The sequence below is a fragment of the Varanus komodoensis genome, unplaced genomic scaffold, assembly GCF_004798865.1.
Source record: "Varanus komodoensis strain SLA01 unplaced genomic scaffold, ASM479886v1 scaffold3, whole genome shotgun sequence".
NCBI lineage: Eukaryota > Metazoa > Chordata > Lepidosauria > Squamata > Varanidae > Varanus > Varanus komodoensis.
The window spans coordinates 57,311,030-57,326,903 of record NW_025335761.1 but is presented as its reverse complement, the minus strand read 5'-3'; the positions used below and the strand labels follow the sequence as shown (position 1 = coordinate 57,326,903).

At 44.3% G+C, this 15,874-nt stretch overlaps 1 long non-coding RNA gene across 1 annotated transcript; it reads right to left on the bottom strand.

Annotated features, from left to right (window-relative positions):
• Nucleotides 1-7,632: 7,632 nt before the first annotated feature.
• On the bottom strand, nucleotides 7,633-15,250 carry LOC123026972. Its single transcript, XR_006415425.1, has 3 exons — nucleotides 15,240-15,250; nucleotides 9,240-9,244; nucleotides 7,633-7,755 (listed from the first exon to the last, which is right to left on the bottom strand). It is a non-coding gene; the product is annotated as an uncharacterized LOC123026972 (long non-coding RNA).
• Nucleotides 15,251-15,874: the final 624 nt, after the last annotated feature.

Genomic DNA, 15,874 nt, shown 5'->3' with positions numbered 1-15,874 from the left:
TCATTCTTCCAGGGCTAACTTCCAGGGCCAGTGTCAAGGGCTGGCATGGTCCAGCACCTGTCAAGGACCCACGACTCGGCCAGGTGAGGGCCTGAGAAGAGCCCCTGAACTTGCTCCTTCTCTTCACTAAGGCAGCCAACACGTTCAGCTGTTTTCTCTGACTCAGGTGGTAGTGGGACTTGAGGGAGGAACAGCAAGCCCCGCTGCCTTCAGGGCAACAGGCTCTCATGCAAGTAGGTGGAAGCAGCGAGGAGGAAAATGAGGATGAGTCAGCCACAGTAGGAATGAGAAGCTACGCTCAGAGCACCATCCTATGGATTCCCTTCGAAGGAAACCACTCATCTTTTGAGTATCCAGTGCCTTGTGGAGCTGCAGTCAGCCGCAAGCAATTTTCCTCTCTCCATCTGCCTTTTGTGAAAGTATATTCTAGGAAGGTGTCTGAGCCTGCTGAGAGATGGCACGTGGCCCAGGGCTGGGCTGGAGCTGGGAAGGCTGTCCTGACCTCCCATCTCCTCTCTCTGCCGACCGGAATGCCCCTTTTCTCTCCCTCCAAGGCTGTAGTGGTGACCTCAGAGACCGGTTGACGCAGCTCTTTCTGTGGCAGCCACAAGGAATGGGAGAGGAAGATGAGAGTCCCCGTCCCGAGGTGGCCACATTTTCGATGGCCTTGGAAGGGGGATGCCAAGCAACCCCCTTTTCCCTGGGATGCTCTCCCAGGGACCACCAGACTGCTCTCATGGAAGGAGATGGGCCCCTTGAATGCATCTTTCATGAGGACCACCCAAAACTTGGAAATGGTGCTGCTCAGACTCCCAGAAAAATTGTGACGTGAGAGATGGGGATTCACCTGTGCACACCCACCCACCCGCACTGGCCAAAGGAGGCAGCTGTAAAGAGACCAGCTGAGGATGTCTTGTGGGACACATGAGCAAGAGGGTTTCCGGGGGGAAGCTGCAGTCTCCTGCAGCAGAAATGACAGCAGCAAAATATCTTTGGCGAGAAGCTTAATGGACTGTGATTTGTTTCTCAGCCTAAGCTAGGAGGAGATCTGCAAGGAGGCGGGGCTGATGTTGAGAAACGGCCAGCTCCATATTTAAGGGGGCCATCATGAAGGAGGCTTGTTTGGTGGCACTGAACATCAGCAGCAGTGGGACCTCCTCTTTCGTTTCCCACAGAATGTCACCAGAGAAGGAACATGGAGGGCAATCAAAACGGCAGCTCCTGAACTGGGTACCTGCTGCTGACTGGACCACTGCCTCAGTGACTCCATTCAGCCACCTCATCCTCTGCCGTCCCCTTCTTCTTTTGCCCTCAATCGTTCCCAGCATTAGGGGCTTCTCCAGGGAGTCCTTCCTTCTCATTAGGTGGCCAAAGGATTTGAGTTTCATCTTCAGGATCTGGCTTTCTAAAGAACACTCAGGGTTGATCCCCTCTAGGACTGACTGGTTGGATCGCCTTGCAGTCCAAGGGACTCACAGGAGTCTCCTCCAGCACCACAGTTCAAAGGCCTCAATCCTTTGGCGCTCAGCCTTCCTTATGGTCCAGCTTTCACAGCCATACATTGCAACTGGGAAAACCATAGCCTTGACTATACGCACTTTTGTTGGCAGGGTGATGTCTCTGCTTTTTAGTATGCTGTCTAGATTTGCCATAGCTTTCCTCCCCAGGAGCAAGCGTCTTTTAATTTCTTGGCTGCAGTCCCCGTCTGTGGTGATCTTGGAGCCCAGGAAAATAAAATCTGTCACTACCTCCATTTCTTCCCCATCTATTTGCCAGGAAGAGAGAGGACCGGATGCCATGATCTTCGTTTTCTTAATGTTGAGTTTCAAGCCAACTTTTGTGCTCTCCTCCTTCAGAGGAAATCCACAGTGCAAGGTGCTGCAGCCACAGAACTATCCATTGCTGAAACTCGTTTGTGCCCATGATCTGCTAAAACTGGCCATCTAAGTCTTGCAGGGTGGGGAAGTGCAAAGGTACCTTCATCTTCACACCATTCCCACCTTGATAGGATGCCTGTAATCCTCTGAGTGAAGAGGCAGCCACACTGGATCATGATGCCTGTGTGACATTTGTTTTTCATCAGTATGAAGGGGTAGCCCTGGACATTTTTACCACTCCTTGAAAAAAATGCATATAGCTTTTTTCTTTAACATGAATTGTTGCCTTTCTCATCTCAAAAAACTCTTCTATTGTGTATTGGCTAAGGGCATCAAAATGGAGGGCACCAAAAAGGGGAGACATTCTGAACTAGGATCTTTCCAATATTCATTTTCAGGTCCAACTGGGATCCCCTCCTACCATTTTTAATTTGTGAGAAGAAATATCCAGCAGAAGTTTTCTCAGGCCTAATAACAAAACTAAATAATGGATAGTGCTGTCTTCAAAAAAAGAAGGAAAGGAAAGGAAATCTTTGAAATTAACAAAGGAATCTGGTTTCTGGATAATAAAATCTAAACCATCTTTCAACTTGCCTTTTAGACATGTGAATCTTTCCTGAAAAGCTTTGTATCTGCCACTGATTGGAGGCAGCATGTGACACAACATGTTTAACTCTAAGTGCAAGATCAAAGTGAATTTTTATTTTGGTGGTATTTCTCAACCTAAATTAACTGTTTATGATCATGCTTTCATAGTGCATAACAATCCTTTTTTTTACACTATCAGTCAAAAGGTGTTATGCTGGGTGTGGTATACGGTTTGTGACTGCACAGTATTGATGATGAAAGTTTGCAGCTTTTATGTTTTTAAAGTTGTATCATCTGTTCAAAAGCCAATGGTAATGAAGGAGGCTGTAATAAGAGCCCTTTGGAAGAACCTGAATTTAGATCAGGTTTGGAAAATTATTGTGCAGTTTCTAATTTGGTTAGAAACTAGAGCAACTGGTACTATGTCAGTTCCAGGCAGTCTTGCAGGACAAATGATTATTTTGATTCACCCAACTTCTGGCCTGGGCTTGGGGCAGAATCTGCCTTGGAAGATGCCTTACGCCAAGAAATAGACTGGCCGAGTATGAGGCTCTTGCTTTTTCTCCGCAAAGCCTCTCTGGGATGAGAATCAGGAGCATTGGGTTATGTCCACTCCCTAAATGGAAACTGTTGGCAGAACTCTTTCTGCTTTCCCTGCTGCGCACCCTCCAAATCTGCTCCAGAGGGTTCAGTGATTCTCCAGAGCAGATGTGCCAGGAGTGTGCAGGGGAAAGCAGAACAAAGAGACATCTGCATGGCCACACATCTGCTCACATGATGTTTGATTTAAGCCATTATACTGCCTTGTTCCACTCTGATCCATAAAACATCTGTTTCTCCCTTGACCACTGGCTTTCACTGCTCCAGCTTCTGTCTGGCCCTCTATGCTTTCAACTTCTACCTGAACAACTGGACCAAGTCACCCAGAACACTGTGCTATGGGGCACTTGTGCATTTGGCTCCTAGGACCTTTAGTGGCCTGCAGGTCAGGCCTCCCAGATCATTTCTGGGTTACCCTATTACTGGGTGCCCAAAGTGAAGGTTAAAATGAGGAAGGTGAACTTATGCCACCCACTGAAGAAACAGTACTAGCTATTTTATTTTATAGAATCCTAAAGAAAAATACAATCTCCCTATTTTGCCTGGCCATAACCAGCTCATGCCTTTCATGTTTAAATTCTATGTCACATTAATGGGAAACCAGGTAGCAAGTTTCTGGGCTCAAGACTCTCTCTTTCCCCCTTTTCTAAATTATTGGTAGTTGAATAAGATGGACTGCATTTTTTTTAATGGAGTACGGTAATAGGTTAATGTCTTAATGATTTGCAATGTGATTAAAGCCAGTGCCTGATGTTGTATTTTGCATTTTTCAAAATCCCCTTTCCCTACCCCATCCCCATGTAATACCTCCCCTCCCCTTGGCTGCACTTGGAAAATGTGATTATATACTTATGGGAAAGGGCAGACCCTATCCTTTTATGCATGAATACAATGACAGGATACGGGAGGCACCACAGACTATCAAGGACACCGTTTTATTCAAATTGCTTAGCACCAAATATTAACTCCCATGCCAATAGTGCATGACATGTGTGTTGGTTCACTTCCACAATTTAACAAGGCTTAACAATTAAACAAAACTATTGCTCTTTACAACCGAAAAGTGTTAAGGGTTTAACTCTGCATCAGGGGGAAACCCGCAATTTTTCATCTTCATCTTCACCTTCTCCATAAATAAAATTAAATCCATAATCCCATCTCAAATTGCAACGTGCTGTAGTAGTTTACATGGAAGTTAACTGAGTGAAAATGTGGAGAGGTTTTTCTCTTTGCTATAAAATAGGGGTCCCGACCTTTGCCAGCAGTAGCACATTTGATATTCTAAGTGTCATAAGTGCACTTGCACAATGAAGTGAACTTCAAAAACTAACAGAATTGTGCAAGTGTGGCTTCCGAGTTTTTGGATATAGCAAATTGATGACGCCTCAGAATATTAACATAATTACAATCTAGGTAAGTAATGAAAGTCTCAAGCAAAGGTTTTATCATGCATACATGTGCTTTGTTCAGGCTGTGTGGTATGATAAGCAAACTTCCAAAAAGTAAAACCATTACTGAAATCATGCCATTACAGTTATAACATACAAGAAATTCCCAATATGATTTTATGCCCCCAAACACTTACATAGGGTGGTGCAGAGAAACGGGAAATTTTGGAACTATGAGTTGGAGACCCTGGGGTGTCGGCAATTGTTTGGAACCAATGCAGCTTCATTTGGAACCCCTTGCCATTAGTTCTAATGGAGCACTGGGGTGGTGCGCGATGAGCGTTCGCTGTAAAAGCCTTTTATAAGAATGGTGATAATGTGACAGCTGCGCAGAGGGAATTTCGGCATCATTACCAGTTAAGACATCATGATCGTGTCCCATCTGCTCATGTGATTACATCATGGGTGCATAATTTCAAAGAAACGGGTTCAGCCTCAAAAAAGAAGTCCCCAGGTGGTGTTTGAACGGGCTGCACACCAGAGAATACTGAGGCTGTTCAGCTGCCATCGTGAGGAGCCCTCGCAGCTCCATTCAACAGCACTCGTAATCGCTGCATTTGGGGCGACGAAGCATGCAAAAAATACTGCATGAGCTGAAGTGCCATCCCTACACATTGCAGATTGTGCGGGAACTCAAACCCAATGACCACGTGTTGTGTCAACGGTTTTGTGAATAATTGCTGGCTAAAGTCAACGAGGACGCCAATTTCATTTCATGCAATGGTGACATTCCATGGCCTCTGAGATCCCCAGATCTCATGGTCTGTGATGCTTTTTCTGTGGGGACATCTTAAAAGTCAAGCATGCCGCACACGTCCTGCAACCATTGCTGAACTAAAAAGGTGGTTTGAAGAGGAAATCGCTGACATTCTTCTTGACATGTTACATCGAGCAATACAGAATTTCCACTGGCTGTCAGAATGTCTATGGAGAAATGGCCAACACCTTCACAATGCTATCTTCAAACATAAAATGAATATTGATTACCATCATTAATTGCGCAACCCTGTACAATACATTTCATCAGAAAATGCATTTTGTAATGTGATTATTTGTACATTGAACACCAATTGAAAATTTCCGATTTCCCTGCGCCATCTTGTATTTGCATTTGAGTTTCCCCTGGGCAACTGGTTTAATTTAATTTAATTTAATTAAAACATGTCTATGCTGTCCTTTGCAACAAAGGGAGGCTTACAAACAATAAAAATAATGGTATAAAATACAATTAAAACATTCAAAAATAACACAGCATAGACAACAATTCGTAACTAAAGAAAAAGAAAAGAAGGATAGAAGAAGACAAAATGTGACTGTGTAAGATTATTACTAAAAATATTGATAATAATTATTAAAATGGTAGTAAAATAAAAAGGTCTTTACCTGGCGCTGAAAGGAGTCAAGAGACAGCGCCAGGCAGACCTCTCTGGAGAGCACATTCCATAAGTTGGGCCCTCCTGCAAGTAGTTTCCCTCTGTACCTCCTTCAAAGAGGGTTCCCGGAGCAAGGCTGCTGTGTGACCAGAACACTGAACTGGATTGAGTCTTGGTCTGGTTTCATCCCCCAGGGCTTGTCTTCTTTTGCTCCTGTCATATGGTTACTCAGTGGTCAGTCCACTAGGTACAGTCTGTTTTACTCTTGAGTAAAAGGGGAACTGGTTACAGCTTTGCACTTGTATCTAGTATATTCAACATTCTATATATCGGTACACCTTCTGTGCATTTAAAAGTGACTCAAAGGGCAGAAATCAACAGAAGTGGCTTTCTCCATCATCATTTCTGCAAAGCTTCTCACTATGTATGGGTCTGAAAGCTGAACAAGAAAGCTGACAGGAAGAGAGTATGCATAAGAAACATGGTGCTGGAGGAGAGCTTTATGAATATCCTGGGCAGAGAGAAAAACAATCAAGCGGTTCCTAGATCAAAGCAAGCCAGAACCTGCCTCGGAAGCAAAGGTGATGAAACCGAAGCTCCTGTACTCAAAGTACAACATGAGAGGGCAACACTCACTGAAGAAGACAATCATGCTAGAGGGAGTCAAGGGCAAAAGAAGAAGACCAACAATGAGATGCATTGATTTCATAAAGGAAGGGATGTCAAAGACAAGACACTTTGGTGGGCACTCATTTTTGGGGTTGTTATAAGTAACATCAACAGGAAAAGCTTCTCCTGTTTGGTTCTGCCAACATTTGGTGGGGTGGGGGCTTAGAAGTCATAGAAATAGTGTAGGTAATCTAAGCCCCCACCTCAACCCCAGGACTGCGCCATTTTTACAGTTTCTGGCATTTTTCCCCGCCGCAGCTGCTGCTGTGTTTGCACTGGTGGTAGCAGTAGTGGCAAAATTTGTACTGATTTAACAGGAAAACATGAAACCAGGGGAGCACGAGCCTCATTTCCTAGCTGCTGGAAACCTCCCAGAAAAGCAATCTGGCTTTGAAAGAAGGTGCATGGGGAGCTAAATTGGCATGACTTCTGCCGTGGCAAATTCAGTAGCCGCTGCAGTAAATTCAGGGACTGCCAGATGTACTGCCAGAGTGGCAAGGTGACATATCCCAGACGTGTCTCACACCTGCCCTACAGTCCATAATGAAATTCTGAGTGAGTAATTTTGTTTTGGAAAATTGTTCCAATAACTTTGTTTGGAAAAATTGCAGGATGGAAAAAAATCAATGTTTAAAAAAAATAAGATTTTTAAAATTTAAATCAGATTTGTATTTAAATTAGAATTTTAAAATAAAATGTTTTGTGAGGAAAAGTCTGTCTAAAGATGGTTCTGTTGGAAATGCATTATAGTCCAAATCTTAGTCATAATGAAATAAGGATTAGCTTTTAATTATGTAGCATGAGGCTATATATTCATGCAATGTTTAAATTTTTTGGTAAATAAATTCCATTAATCCATTCATAATGTCATGTTCTTCCAGAGGGTTCAGTAAGATTATTGGGCTATTTTTCAATGTAGAAGATATTATCACAGATGCTTGGGTTTGCAATTCTTAAAACTGTGGAGTTGTGTCTGCAGAGATCACATGCCTCTTCTTCACAGCAAAAATGTTATAAAATAAACATACAGAGTTGAGAAGATCTTAATCTCATATTTCCTGTGCAAATCTGTGTACACAGCATCAACCCCTTACCTCTTAAGTGCTAAATTAAAAAAAAAATCAATGAATAGAAGAATGTTGGGACTGGAATAGATCTGCACTAGAAGCTAAGTTGAGAAGGGAGGGGCAAGCAACAAACCTTTTGAGCAAAATACTCCAACAAGTCTTTGAATCTTTGTGTGTATAGCCTGAGGTGTATTGCATTATTCTTTCCCTGAAGGAAAGAATAATGACAGCAGGCCATAAAAGAGATCCAGTTTGGGAATATTTTAATGAAGTTCCTCTACCTACAGGTGAGGCATGCATGCATGCAAATTATGCAGAAAATCGTGATTTAAATCAAATCCACCCTAAAAATTATATTATAATAATTGTCAAAACCTTTAAATTTGATATGAAACAACCTGAGCCTCGCACAATGTGATTTGCTTGCAGTATGGGCTGAAAATGTGAATGTTAGCAAAACCGTATTATGACCACTATCCCCAGCACAACAGGCTACCATCTTTTACACCAACGGGAAGTCTCAGTTTGTGTGCCACACTTTTGGCTTGCAAACCACCCTGAAAACCTGTGGCTTGTAGTGGGGTCTCCTTGACCCATGGATTGTCCTGTCATCTAAGCCCAGACAACATGACCCATTGTTGGTAAAACCAGAGCACTATCAAGCTGTTTGGTAAGAATAGCAAAAAATAAAAACCTTGCCTTCTTGCCAAGTGGTTCTCCAGCAGCTGCCACTGCTGGCCACGCAACTCCCCCACAAGAAGCAACTGGGGGCAACTGGCAGAGTCTTTCTTCTTCCCTGCCATAGGCCACTTTGGGCTCTCCTGTGGCTTGACTTCTTTTAAAACCATTTGGTTGGCTGCTTGTTTGTTGGAGATCTCAAAAGTCCACTATCAAGTTGGCTTTCCCCATTCGTTTGGGCAGTTACAAGCAGCACCTCCAAGGTGTCTCAGCGGCACCCTGCAAGGGCAGCCCGTGCTTAACCTCCTTCTCCCAATAATGTGCACAAATTATTGCACCTTTTTTACTGTGACATTTGCACAACTTTGGCATGATGGAGATTTGCACAAGTTTAGCATGACAGAGTAGTGGGGGTATCATGGGCAGGGTTGTGTGGGGGCGGCTTCTGGTGTGTGTAGAGCCAGTGCGGTGCAGTGGTTAAGAGCATGGGACTGGGACTCAGACGACCTGGGTTCGAGTCCCCGCTCAGTCATGGAGCCAACTGGGTGACTTTGGGCCAGTCACAGACTCTCAGCCCAACCTACCTCACAGGGTTGTTGTTGTGGGGATATGATGGGGGAGGAGAATGATGTAAGCTGTCTTGAAACCTTTGTAGGAAAAAGGCAGGATATAAATCGGGGGGAAAATAAATAAATAAATAAACAAACAAACAAACAAACAAACGGCATCTACCCCAGGCTGGAAGGATTTCCCCCCTTTGAAACTCTCTGACAAGCGGCAGATGCCGGAGGCTTGCAAGACCCTGGAAAGTCCTTATTTGAGAAGAGGGACACCCCTGCTCCTTTGCAGGAGGGCCCTCAGGTTTGAGGGGGGAGTCAACTGTACCTGGTGCCCCCTCAGTTTTGAAAGTATCCAATGGGAGCTCTGAGTTTCACAGACATCAACTTGAAGCTCCATTTTTGAAGTCGGATTTGGAAAGATTTCTTTCATTTCATTTTGGCCAGGGGGGAGTACAGATATATAATGCTATCTACCTGCAGTTTTTTCTGCCAAAATTGAAAATTTTAAGCCCTTGCATACCCTACTTCAGAAATGGAGGTCTGTGACTTGACACTTTGGGTGAACAGTTAAAAGCACACTAACTCCTGCCAATGGGAATCCCTTCAAGGTTTGCAGTTCCTTCTGGGTAATTGCAGCCACAGGAGAAAGTGTGGCGCATCCGAGCACCCCAAATCCCCAAGGACAGTGCTGGAAAAGGAAATGGCATTGAGGGGATCCCCCAAACAGCAGGTTCTTTGGGGGTTCGATGATGCTTACATGGCCACATGTTATCTTCACTTAGAAAACTAAGCATAGCCCATGCACACATGACCACCCCGAAACAACCCTGAAGATCTGCTGAGGAGGGTTATTTTGTGGCACCAATCCTTGAAAGAAGCTTTGAAGGAGGGTTTTGCAAAGTGCTATAAAGTTGCTTTGGGGCATGTATCCAATACATTTTTATACCTCTCAATGGCCAGAGCTTTCTAGCCTGTTTACAAAACACACACAACTCTCCATCCAGGTATTTCTCCAGATAGCTTCCTGCAGCAAGCAAAAAAAAAAAATTTGGGGAACAGAATGGGTGGCATGGGAAGGTGCTGGTGAAGGCCAGCCCCTAGTAATTAAAGGCTTTTGCAATTTTGAGCAGAAAGTGAGAAGAAGTGAATGCAGCCCCCAGGTAAGCCTTGCTACAAGCACGAGCAACATGTAGTATTGGTCGGAACTTGTGATCCCCACAGAAGTAAACTCAGTTTCTTTCTCTGTGAAGCATAGCTATGATTATTATGCTGACCCTGCATGACTCCTGGAGTTAAACAATAAGTAATCAAGGCTACATTTGTTTGGTTAAAAAAGAAAGTGCCTTAACTATTAACTAGGAGCAAATGAATCAGACAGCTCTGGCTCTGGCTGAAAGCTGGAGCAGGAAAGGAGAAGCGCTGCAAGGGACATTCCTGCGTGTCCAAGGTAAACACCCGGCTGCTGCCTGAGCAGATGGGCTGGGCTGGGCTGGGCTGGTGCAGGCAGCAGAGGGCCACGCTGATTCACTGGCTCCACACGCTCGTGCAGGTGCAGCTGGGTGGGGGTGCGGTGCCCTTTGCAGCTGCCAGAGGCGAGCGCAGGGCAAAGGGAGGCGGCGGCCCACGCGGGAAGCCAACTGTGGCCAACTGCAGTTAGAGCAAGTACAGCTGGCCAGGACGCAAGGCAGCCTGTCCTGGGCCGAGCAGAAGGCAGCAGCAGGCAAGCATGGAAGTGCCCCCACGCGAGGGCCCCACCAGCTGAGGGGAGCTCTGGCAGCCACCGTCCTGCTTCCTGTGCAGCTCTCCAAGCAGAGGAGCCCGCACCAGGAACGTAGCACCCCTTAGGAGGCTGAATGTGTGGGGCGGGTGGCATCCCTCCCTTTACTTTGCATGCTTAAGCAAGGGAAGGCGCTTCGCCCATCAAGGCAGGTCTGTGACCCTCCTGGCAAATGGTTCACCAGGGGCTTGATAAGACTGCCAATTGTTCCTATACTGGCAACCACAGGGTTGTATCATTTGGCTCGATGAGTCAGATGCTGTGCAGACCTGCATTCTTACCACATAAATAGCAGATAACTGAGAGAGGCAAAGACTCGCCCGAAATGTGAGGAAGATGGCTAGATTTTAGCAATGCCCACTCCTAGCCATCAGCAGTGCTGCTTTGTGTGATGCTTTTGTGGGGGTAAGAAAACTAGCAATTGCACCTGGGTTGGAATGGGAGCTAGCTTTAACCCCGTGCCTTACCTAGCCATACAGGGAAATAATCTCTCTCTAAAGAGAGCCAGTGTGGCCTAGTGGTTATAGTGCTGGGTTACAACTCAGATCTGGGTTCTGATCCCCCCCTCAAGCATGAAACTCACTAGATGGAGTTGTGCCAGTCACTAACTCTCAGCCTAACCTACCTCAAAGGGTTGTTGTGAGGCTAACAGGGAGAGGAGGGGCTCTATATAAGCCTCTGCCACTTCCTTGAAAGAGGAAAAAAGGCAGGATATAAATGTTCTGATAATGACAAATAAAGAACACATTATCCTAACTGGACAAAAGAGAAGAAAATAGGAAAGCCTCCATTACCCCTTAGGAGACCAATAAGGCAAGGGTGAAAATGCAGAATGGGAAGGGGGGCCTGACCCACCCCCCCAGACCAGAAGTCTTCATCAGTGTCTTTGATTAAATGCACCGATAGCACTGCCCTGCTCCTTGCATGTTTTGCTGAGAGGCAAGGGGAATGGCCACTCCCCATAAAGCTGATTGAATCCTTCCTCCACATCCCCCTTATCTCTGGTTTCACAGCAGAAATTCCTCCAGGATGTGTGGCTGGGAAGCCTGCTCACAGCAGGGACCTAAGGAAACGCCACAGAGTGGCTGTGGAGCCGCCACAGGTCTGCGGTTTTGCATCCAGACTGTAGGAGAAAAAGGTCCTGCAGTTCAAATGAAGGGAAGCACCTCTTTCCTCCACACCACATCAAGTGAAAGGAAATCTTATAGACCAAACTGAAGCTTGGTTCCAGCCTTGAACCCTATTGGGAAAAATCCGGCGCTCAGATGGATCGGAGTTCAGAATACTTAGTTAAGGGATCTGACCCTGTATAAGACTGCTTCCTATGGGGCATATCAGAACCTACTGAACTGAACTCAAGCCTCATTCATTTCAGTGGTCTACTCTGCATAGGCCTAAGAGCAGATTCTAACCTATGCTTCTGTGCTTTTTTATTTCTGTCTGTATGGCAGTTGGATAATTTCACATGACCAATGGAATAACGAGGGGAAGTCTCAAGAGGTCAAAAAGACCTATGCAGTTTTATTCCAAGAAGTAGCCTTCTTCTTGGGAAAAAACCACATATATTTTTGAACATCCTGAGACTTGGGCTCTTTATTCCATTGAACCTCTTTGGATGTTCTGCAGTTCTGCTTTAGCCAGTTATTTTGCACGCAAATACCCTTTCCTAAGGGACTGCAGGTGGCGCAGTGGTTTAAACCGCTGTGCTGCTGGGCTGGTAGATCCAAAGGTCACTAGTTTGAATCTGCACAACGGGGTGAGTTCCCGTTGCTCCATCCCAGCTCCTGCCAACCTTGCAATTCGAAAGCATGCAAATGCAAGTAGATAAAAAGGTACCACTTTGGTGGGCAGGTAACAGCGTTCCGTGCACCTCGGTGTTTAGTCATGCTGGCCACATGACCACGGAGACTGTCTGCGGACAAACGCTGGCTCCCTTGGCTAGGAAACGGAGATGAGCACCGCTCCCTAGAGTCAGGCATGACTGGACTTAATGTCAAGGGGAAACCTTTACGTTTACCTTTCCTAAAAGGCAGTGTGTGGTTATTACAGTGTTGGGTGATTTGGGGAGGTGAGGGCAGACTGGTGTTTTCATGCTTCTGAGGATACTGAGACAATTTATTCATGTTGGCTTGGCTGGCTTGATCTCTGTCGATGGGCAATCGGGGTCAAAGAATGTTAGCATTTTCTTAATGACTTGGAATGAGGTCTGAGACCAATGCTTAGGAAATGGATGTGCAGTTTTTCCAGTACGACACATGCCATACTTGGACGACATTTAATGGTAGTTTGACTAAGCAATCGTGAGGAAGAGGCCTTGCTGGTCACTCCAAAACGACCAGAACATCACCATCTAATTTTCTAACGACAGACCTTCTCAGTAGCAATGCTCAAGTTGTGAAGATGCTTCTCCATGAAATCTGGGAGGCAGAACATTTGGTATCTTTTAAATATCTTCTGAAAACTCACCTGTTCACCCAAGCTTTCCCTGGCTAGTCATTAAAGCAGCTATGCCATTCGTTTTACTACTGTTATACTGTCCTGTAGCATCACTGAAATTGCATTGTTTTTAAAATTGAATTTTAGATGTGATTTTAACATGGATATGGAAAACACTTTAAAAAAATACTCAAGTCATTTAGAGATAGATTGAATATTTTAGTGCAATGAGAATGAGCCATGTGGACTTTGGGGCTTCTATGTGCCTCCTCATCTTTCTTCACATTTGGCACAGCTGTGCACAGAAGTTTGGAAGCTTTGGTTGCCATTTTTGCTTAACCACAGCTCCTTGTGTCATTCAAATTGACAAACTGGTGCTAATGTTAACTATGGTTTATTTGAAACAACTGCAAACTGTGTGGTTTGAGCTATGGCTTAGCATGACGCCCGATTCCAACCTAATGCCCATGACATTTTAAAAGGCCAGGGCTGAACGGGCCTCTGGCTTTCCTGCTCTACATGCTCCAGTTCCATCCCTCTTCCCTGGATTGGGCTACAACCTCCAAACAAAGTGAGCTATAATTTGCCTTCAAACTGGAATAAAAAAACCTGTATCAGATTTCTAACTTTGATTCAGAAGCAAAGCAGTTTGCCTTATAGCCAAGTACCATAGCAAATGATGCCTTGTTCAAACCAGGAAGAAGGGACTCCAGGAACTGAAGCCCTTTTGGTTCTTCTGAACCAGGTGAAACACCTGACGAGTTCAGGGACTCACTGCAGGACTGTCTGCCTGCTAGAGGAATGTGTGTCCAATATGCTTTGCATACATATAAATGAAACAAACATTGCAAATACAGACCTCTAGTGCTCTCTCATCCTAAGGAAACAAAATGCTAGTGGCATCACCTAAATATTTTCATGTCCCTCAAACTGTAAAATGCTAGGTAACTAATGTCCTTCCTAAGGATTACAAAATATCCTTTTATTGAATAGCTCATGCCACAACACCTGGAACGGAAGCATCAAACACCAAACATCCCTGGCAGAAAACCAAATGGAAATTTTATTATAGTTCTTCCGCTACTTTTTAAAAATGAGAGTCAGACAACCTATTATATCTTAACCATTTAAGAGTACAATCCTATGCATATTTAGGCAGAAAAAAGGCCTACAAGGCTATGCTGTCTGGGACATGCTGGAAGCCATAGGCCTTTTATTCCATATAAACATGCATAGGATTCTCCTTAAATGGCTTATTAAAAAACAAACCCTAATTATTATTTGTTTCAAAGCCTTGTTGCCTTTTCCAGAGGCTTGGCAGCCCAGAAAACAGACTTTTCTTTTGATTCTACCCAAGGCTTGATAGAGTAGTAATTACATCCTTAAAAAGAAGTTGCACATTTGGTATAGCCATTAAGTCTCTAGTTTGTACTCACTTTCTAAGCAAAGGAAGGACAGATGAACACAAACACAACTGTTTGCTAATCACTGCATTAAACTACTTAGCAAATGTATTGATTGTACTAAAACAGTATTCTGAAATTCCGGCCATCTGTTGTCTTTTAATGTGTGATATCATTGAATTGGAATTTCAGGTCTTCATTAAAAGATTCGTCACTGTGATTACAAGACAAACACCTGATTACCCATATATCAAGTAACTACTACTTGTGACAGAAGATGCCATACTTGGGCCATTTTTTTCCCTTTCTGAACTCTTGTGGTTTGTTACTCATAGATCAGAGCAGTGATACCCTAACCATGAGTTGCAAGAGAATGAAAAAATGCCCTGAAATGTTGAGCAGCTATGTGAGATGCATCTATCCACCCTTATGCCCCTAGAGCAAAAAGGTTGATATGAACTCAATCCTACTCTTTTCCTCCTCCAAACAGTCCATAAATGGGCAGCAAGATCATTCTATGGAAAGAAGTGCTGGGATTCCTTGAGGCAGCGTACTCTGCAGCTAGCAGGAATGGAGAGACTCTAAACACATAATCAATGTTCAGAATGCATCATGCTAGACTTAAGCTTTGAGGGTTGTGGTAGGTATGTGCAGTAATCACAGGTGTGTTAAACATGTGTCTGTCTCATTCACACATAGGATGCAAACAGGGTGTATTTGACAGGGAACAAGATCCGTTACCTTTTTCCACTCTAGGATCCACAGCTTTTGAGCAAGCTTTTTGGAGGACAGAGACGGCCTATATTTCTTGTTTAGCACTGAATGCTTGCTTTCAGTTCACTGTGTATATTACAGCCTGAGAGAATGTAAAGTGCTTCACATGGATAATTCTCATCCTAGATGGATAAAGGTTTGATGGTGTTTGATATTATCCCCAAATGCCGAAGATTCTGAGAGATCCCAAGGTGTTTTGTTTTGTTTGTTGAGCCATGTAATGAGGTCATTGCAAAGATGATTTGAAATCTTCTCATGTTTTTAGGGCAATCTGCAGGTATTTTGCAATTATCCCCTTCTCTTACATTTAGTGTGCTTGAGCCTTGCATGAAGACGCGGTTATAAATGAAGATGCAAGCAAATGATCAGGGCTGTGTATGTTCATAAAAAATAAAATTATGCACCAAGGATACCTGTTGTATCCTTGGTGCGTAACTGTTGTAAATGACACAAAATATTGATGCCACACTCACAGCCCTCTCTTTGATTTCAGCATTTCTTTGCACATTCAGACAGATCTCTGTAGGCATAAGAACTAGTAGAAATCTGTTGTAAGAGGGGGAGGGGCTCCAGAAATTATCAGCTGAATTATGCACCCACTGCCTTATTCTGCTTCTGCACAGT